Below are 7,884 nucleotides of genomic sequence, written 5' to 3'. Positions count from 1 at the left end.
CCTCCAAAAAGATTTCTTCTTCCAGTCATAGGGCTTGAACTCAGGGCCTGGTCACTGTCCCTGAGCTCTTTTTGATCAAGACCGGTGCTCTACCAGTTGAGCCCCACCTCTCCTTCCAGCTTTTTCTGTGTGGAATTGAACCCAAGGCTTCAGACATGCTAGGCAAACACTCTACCACTGAGCCACATTCTCAGCTAAGATGATCCCCTGCCCCAAAACACATAGAGTCGTTACTCAGATAAATTGGAAGTAGTGGCTAGGATGAATATGAAACACAAATCTGGTTCACACAGAAGTACTCCACTGCCCCCTCTTTGACACCCTTATTTAAAGTTTCTCTTTTACCTTTGAGGGATGAGAGAGGGAGAGGGGAGTCCCGAGAGAGGAGTACCAAGAACAGTGGCCCCCTGAGCTCCACAGCCTCCCCCACAAATGTAGTCCTCCAGAATCTGATCTTACCTGACTCAATGTGGAGTCTACATTGTCTCCCCACCCCTGCAAGGCTCAGGATGAAATAAATGTCAGCCCTGGACTTAGCCCACACCCAGGGTGGAAACTCCTAGTCCCAGACCGACTTCCACCCCTAACTTCCCTGAGTTTGGCTAGACCCACCACTCACCACAATGTTGGTGGCCATGATCTCATGGACGGATTCCAGGAAGTAGGTCTATTGCAGAAGCAGCAGGGTGAGTATGGAAGAAAGAGGTGGGTGATTGCTCTGGGATCTTCCTCCTCGGAGCCCTCTCATCCAACTAGGGCCATGGTGACCCGAAGCATGCCAAGGTCAGGGGGTGAGACAGATGGAGGAGCACAGGACTAAAGGAGGTAATGCTTTATCTTGGTGCACTTGAAAATTCCAATTATATTCAGCCCATGTTAATCCCAGAGCCAACATGCAATGCCTCTCGTTGTTGTTTTCCATGAGTGCTGTCCCTGAGCTCTTTTTCTCAAAGCTGGCATTCTACTACTTGAGCTACAGGGCCACTTCTTGTTTTCTGATGTTTCATCAAGGATAAAAGTCTCATACACTTTCCTGCCCAGGCTGGCTTGTCACCATGATCCTCCAGATCTCAGCTTCTTGAGTAGCTGGGATGACAGGTGTGAACCACCAGTGCCCAGAATGTGATGCCTTTTAAAAGAATCTTGGCGAGTGTGCAAAAGGAGCCCCAAAGGGCTGGGATAGATCACGACCCAATCAAGGAGCTGGGATGGGGAATGCCGACTTTCTAGTCATTCTGTTCCCCAAAATTAAAGATGCCAAGTGGTGTATGCATCAAACTCCTAGGCCAACAACCACCAGGTTTAATGCGGAAAAGGTAGAGAATACCTAAAAATTGCAGTGTAGAAATCTCTCATTTTGCATGCACATAGTGTGTGTGTGTGTGTGTGTGTGTGTGTGTGTGTGTGTGTGTGTGTGCGTGTGTGTGTGTGTGTGTGCGTGTGTGTGTGTGTGTGTACCGGGTCTTGAACTCAGAGCCTAGGTGGTTACCTTTAGCCTGTTTGCATAAAGTTGGTGCTCTACCACTTGAACTATAGTAGCTCCACTTCCCAGCTTTTTGGTGAATCATTGGAGATAAGAGTCTTCCCAGGTTAGCTTTGAATCTTGATTTATCCTCCAGTGTCTGCCTTGAGGAGCTAGGATTATAGGCATGAGCCACTGGCATCCAGCTGCATGGATGTCTTTTCATAATCTCTTCTGTTCTAACAGCTATCTACTTGCTCTGGCCTAGATCTCTGGCCTCTACATCAGCTCCCAGCAGCCCCTGACTGTGTGGAGAACATAAAGCTCAAACCTGTCAATGCATCCTATTTCTTTGTCCTCAGGGGAAGGAATGATTCCTCTGAAACCTGGAGGGGTAGGGGTAGGGGTAGAGACAGGTGGGATAGCTGTAGATGGGTGCTCAGCTAGAAGATAGATATCCTGTTTTATCCAAGAAGGAAAGCATGGCCAGATGTTAATGACTCATGCTCTTATATTCCTAGCTCCCTCAGAAGGCTGAGATCTGAGGATTGACATTCAGAGGCTACCCAGCAAAAAATATCTGTGAGACAGTCCTCTCCCAAAATACCACCTGAAAGCTGGAAGAAAAGCTCTGGCTCAAGTGGTACAGTGCTATCCTTGAATGAAAAAAACTGAAGGACAGAACCCGGGCCCTGAGTTCAAGTCCTACTACCAAGATGCACTCATGGGCATGTGCACAAACACACAAACACACACAAACACACAAAGAGGGAGGTGGTAATGATAAGCAGAGCTAGAACTGCGGGCAGTGCTGAAGCATAATCATAGTAAATTCTTAAACAACATCAGTTGTTTCTCCCTAAGTCTTTCTTGGGCTGAGGGATCTGTGCCTCCATCTAAGCACTGGGGAGGAAAGCTGGGTTCTGAGCCCTGGGACTACTGGGATATAGCGTTTACTACAAACAGCAGCCAGCCGGCACTGGATTCGTGAGACTACATGTCTTTCATGAGCCCAACTCAACACCGCCCAAGGTGTGCCTGACAAATGTGCATTCTTGTGATATCCATGTGAGTGGGCATTTACTATTTTACCCTTCCTGGAATAGAACTGTTGTCTGAGACATCGATTTACTGCTCAGATCCACACTGCTCTCATGATAGATGTCATTCTGATGACCGGGTTGATGACCTCCGTGTCACAAGGGTCGATCCATCTCTGGTACTGTGGCCCACTCTGTATGCAAAGGCCTCCGAGGAGGCTGCTCTAAAGAAGTGTAAGACACCTAGACATTGGGAGACCCTCAGGAACCCCCTGGAAAATACTCTGCTTAGAGCCACAGCATGAGGTCAAAGCAGGTAAGATATTGGTCATGTAGCTCAAAAACTGGGCCTGGTTGCTGTCCCCAGCTCTTCATCTTACCACTTGAGCCACAGCACCACTTCCGGTTTTCTGGTGGTTCTTGGAGAACAGAGTCTCCCAGACTTTCCTGCCCAGGCTGGCTTTGAATGGCAATCCTCCAATCTCAGCCTCCTGAGGAGCTAGGAGGACATGCATGAGCCACCAGCGCCCAGCTGATCTGGCCTTTCACCACAGTGGAGTAGGAGCTCCTGAAAGCTTTTCTTTATTTTCTCTGTGCCAGTACTGGGGCCTGAAATCAGGGTCTGGCCTGTGGTCTCTTTAGTTTTGCCCTCAAGGCTGGCAATCTACCACTTGAGCCACAGCTCCACTTCTGGCTTTTGGTAGTTCATCGGCAAAAATGTCTAACTAACTTTCCTCCCCTGAGCTGGCTTTGATTCACGATCTCTGATCTCAGTGTCCTGAGTAGCTAGGATTTACAGGGGTTAAGCCACTGTTGACACTGGGCTAGAAGCTTTTCTTAAGCAAGCATTCTTCCTTGCATTTGCCCTGACTCCTCCATGCAAAGGAGGCCTGAAAGTCAGGAGCTGTGAAAAATAAGCTTCTGGTCAAAGAAAATGGCTGGGGTCCTTGGTGAAAAGACACACTAATCTTCCCCTGGACCCCATTCTGCCCTAACTGTGACTCAAGTGTAAATCTTGTCCCAGACTTGAGTGTTCTGCCAGACTTGTCTGAAGCCACAGAACTTTCATTCCACCGACACTACCAGCTCTAAAACACACCTCAGGACCTTTGCCCAAGCTCTACTTATTGCCTGAGGCTCTCTGCCTTGTTCCACATCTTAGAGCTCCTGTGGAATTTTGGCACTGGTTATATCACCTCGTGGAGCAAGCCTTTCCTTCCCTTCTCCCCCTTTTAAAAATATATTGAGTTCCTACAGATTGAACTTGTGCAGGCTGACTGGAAAATGCTCTATTGTGTTGTTGGTGGTGGTGGTGGTCGTGTCTGTGTGTGTGTGTGTGTGTGTGTGTGTGTGTGTGTGCGTGTGTGCATGCGTGCATGTGCACCCACGCATGTGCATGCGTGCAAACACGCATGCCAGTCGTGGGGTTTGAATTCATGGTCTGGACGCTATCCCTGAGCTTTTGTGCTCAAGACTAGCACTGTACTACTTGAATCTCAGCTCTACTTCTGGCTTTTGGGGTTTAATTGGAGAAAAGAGCCTCATATATCCGTTCCTGCACGCAATTGGCATCCTCAGATCTCAGCCTCCTCAGTAGTTAATATTACATGGGTGAGCCCCCAGCACCTGCCCTCTACCTCTTACCCATAACGGCCCTCCTCTGAGTCCCAGAAGAATATGTCTCACTCTGCTGACTTTTTTTTTTTGTCAATCTTGGGGCTTGAACTCAGGGTCTGGCCATGTTCCTGAGCTGCTTTTTTTCAACACTAGCACTTTTATCACTTAAGCACAGTGTCTCTTTTGGCTTTTTCTCTTTCTGTGGTAGTGAGGAATCGAACTCAGGGCTTTGTGTGTGCTAAGTAAGCACTCTACCAGTAAGACACATTCACAGACCAAGGCTCATTTCTAAAAGAAGCTATGACGTTGGGATTTATTGGATTACCCATTTTGGCACAGAAATCGCTGACTGTTTCCTATCTTTGTCAGGATTTGGGACCATCCTGAGACTCTGCAATAAGGAATAATGAATGAGTGATGGCCACCAGGCCCCAGAGGTCTAGGCTAACATCTTACAGGGAGATAGAGGAAATGGAGACACAACCTTCGACAACTCCTACAGCCTAGGAACTGTGGTTTCCCTGGAGGCAGTGGCTGGCTGCTAGGTGTTCTGATGGGACATCTCAGCCAGAACATAATGCACCCATTGCACACACTGTAAAGCTGAATTCAGAAATCCTTAACCAAAAGACCACCAGAGGCCACCACCAATGTAAAAGCAAAGTAGTCTTTATTGAGAGCTCAAGCTTGGTCCCCTCAGATTTACATAGCAGCAACCGAGGTTTGCAGCACCTTTTATACACTTTTTAGGGAAGGCAGGGACTATGCATACACCATAGCATCTTCTAACAAATCACTACACACTGTGGGAAAATCATAAAACAATTCTATATTATGATTGGCGAACTACAATGTGGGAAAGGACCAGAAACAAGTTGTTGGTTAGATCAAGGGGGCTGACATACTTTAAACTGGTTGGCTTGTACCACAGGGAAGTCTCAAGAGGATATGTGCTAAACTGCAGGGTATCTGGTTTAGATAATGGTCACCAGACCACAGAAAGGGCTGTTTTGGAGTTTCTGATACCTTGACATCCTGCCTTAAGCAAACACCATGTGTTTCCCCAAATTGTCTGTGCAAGGCTATTTCAGATATCTCCACATCCTGGCATCTAGTGTTCCCAGGACTGTCTGTGGCTGGAATAGGTCAACGGTGGCAGAACTGAGCTGGGGTCTTCAGTAAAATAGAGTTGCATAGGTTCCTCAACACCAGTTGCACACACCAGCCCAGGCAAAGCCTTCGTGGCTTCAGTTCTTAAATGGCAGGAAAGGATGCTTTGTTCAAGCTGCAGACTTAGTACTCTCTGAGGGCTTCTTCCAGCTTGCCCAGGTTGGGGGGCTGGGCATGGGCAACCTGCTGAAAGCCCATCATCCAGGCCCTGTCGCTGAGCTCCTTTTGCTCAATGGTAGTGCTCTGCAACTTGAACCACTCAGTGATTTTGTTTGTTTATTTCTTTTGTTTTCCTGTGATCTCTTAAGAAATACAAGTGTCGCGGACTTTCCTGCCCAGGCTGCATTCAAATTGGCATCTCAGCCTTCTGAGGAGCTAGGATCACAGGAAGGAACCACTGACAACCTGGCTTACTTTTCTTCTTGTTCTTTTTTTTCGTGACAATCTGAAATCTTAACGGTGTCATTCCAGTGGTTTGCATTCCAAGAAAACTTCCCAGGCCTGGAATTCGAATGCTAGGACTGGCACCCACAAAGAGAGGGAGATCCTGCAAACACATTCCTATTCATTTGAATGCTAATGGAATGTTATAAAAGTAATAAGTAAATTTGAAATTAATTCATGATTCTATTTTAGAATACGACACAAAAATTATTGAATTTATATCTTCCATTGTAGCACCATGGTATGATTAAGGATATTGACTGATATTTTATTAATGCTTTTGTAAGTATCAACGATGATTCTTCATTAAATGGAGGCATAATTTAATAACTAATAATTGGTAATTATATAAATAACTTAATAATATAATATTCCCTCTGTATACATGTACATATATATATATATATATATATATATATATATATATATATATATTGGGCACTACTGTGGCTTGATTATAGGTCCTCAGAACTTCCTGGCAGCTCAGTTTGCTGGAGGCTGGTGTGCTAAGACTGTGACCCATTTATGAATTGGGCATTGTAGGCTGTGAGTTGAAATCCCCGCATGGCCAAAAATTTATTCATGGAGTAAGAAGCCAATTTTGACAAATTTTTTTCCTTCTCTGTGAAAGTCCTGGGTCTCAGTATATGTGATATGATATAATAAAATAAATGTTATATGTACAATAATACTAAATAAATAAGGGTAATAAATATCATATGGAGTAAACCCATATGACATAGATCTAATATATGACTATTATATTTTATAGTGCTGGGGCTTCAATTCAGTCCCTGGGAACTTGTCTGAATTGCTTGTCTTCGAGGACGGTGATCTTCCCCTTCACCCACAGTGCCTCAGAATTCCTCAGACCCTGAGTTTAAATCCCAGGCCTGCCAGAAAAATTCCAAGCCATGATGATGATGATGATAATGATGATGATGATGATGATGATGATGATGTTTTGGGTCAACCACCGGCCTTGAACTCAGGTCTTGGTATCTCTGCCACAGCCGATCCTTGGATCCCAGGTCCCGAGTTCAAATTTAGGGGCTGGCAAAAATAAAAATAAAAACGAGAAGGATAAAACTGAGAAGTTCAAGGAGGTGGTTTTACTTTTTTTTTTCATTGCATTGTGACCGTCCTGGGTCTAAATGACAATGCCCAGAAAGTGTACATGACCTTACATTGCTGATATTTGGATGACTATTAGGGAAGCCAAGCCGAAACCGGCAACTTAAGCCTGGAAATCGAATCCTGGACTGCAGGGATGGCAGGAGATTCTAAGAAACAATTTCCAATATACATCTTTGTGAATGGAATTTTGTAAAAGTAACAATTACCTTAGTAGTTAGTGTACAATTATATTATAAAATTATACACAATTATACAACTTTGAATAATTTTCAATTAATATTTTATTATGTATTCAATCATGATGCTTAAAAAAGGAAGGAATAATTTAATTGCCAATAATTGGTTGTAATATTGTATATGCAATTTCATAATATAGAGATATCTCACGTTATATACATCTATCCATCCATCTATCTATCTATCAATCTATCTATCTATCTATCTATCTATCTATCTATCTATCTATCTATCTATCTGCAAGTCTAAACATTTATCTTTTTATACACTTGTCACTAATGGAGCTGAGTGATAGAGTGCTCGCCTAGTACGTACAAAGCCCTCGTTTCGATTCCTCACTACTGTGTGCATAGGAAAATCCAGAAGTTGTGCTGTCGCTCAAACAGTTGAGCACTAACTTTGAGCATAAAAGATTAGGGACTGTGTCTAGACCCTTCCTCAAGACCCATGACTGGCACCAAAACAAAAAATAAAAAGGAAAATATAGAATGTTCTGACTGCAACTATATAAGAATAGGGCTGCAAATACCTCATTAAAGAGCAAGGAGGGAGTCTAGTGCTGACAGCTGCCGTCTAACCTGACTTAGCCAGAGGTAAACCACTGCAACCCATCTCCACAGAACCAGATGCTGCTGGCTTACTTACCCCTGTCATCCAAGATACTCAGGGACTGAGATCTGACACTGGTGGGTTTAAAACCAGGCCCTGTCAGGATGTCTGTGAAACTCTGAGCTGTGGCTCAAAGTGATAGAGCTCTAGTCTTGAGCAAAAAATCTT

Source organism: Dipodomys spectabilis, unplaced genomic scaffold, assembly GCF_019054845.1.
Source record: "Dipodomys spectabilis isolate Male_0828 unplaced genomic scaffold, ASM1905484v1 ptg000291l, whole genome shotgun sequence".
Taxonomy (NCBI): Eukaryota; Metazoa; Chordata; class Mammalia; order Rodentia; family Heteromyidae; genus Dipodomys; species Dipodomys spectabilis.
This window is presented reverse-complemented; position numbering follows the sequence as displayed.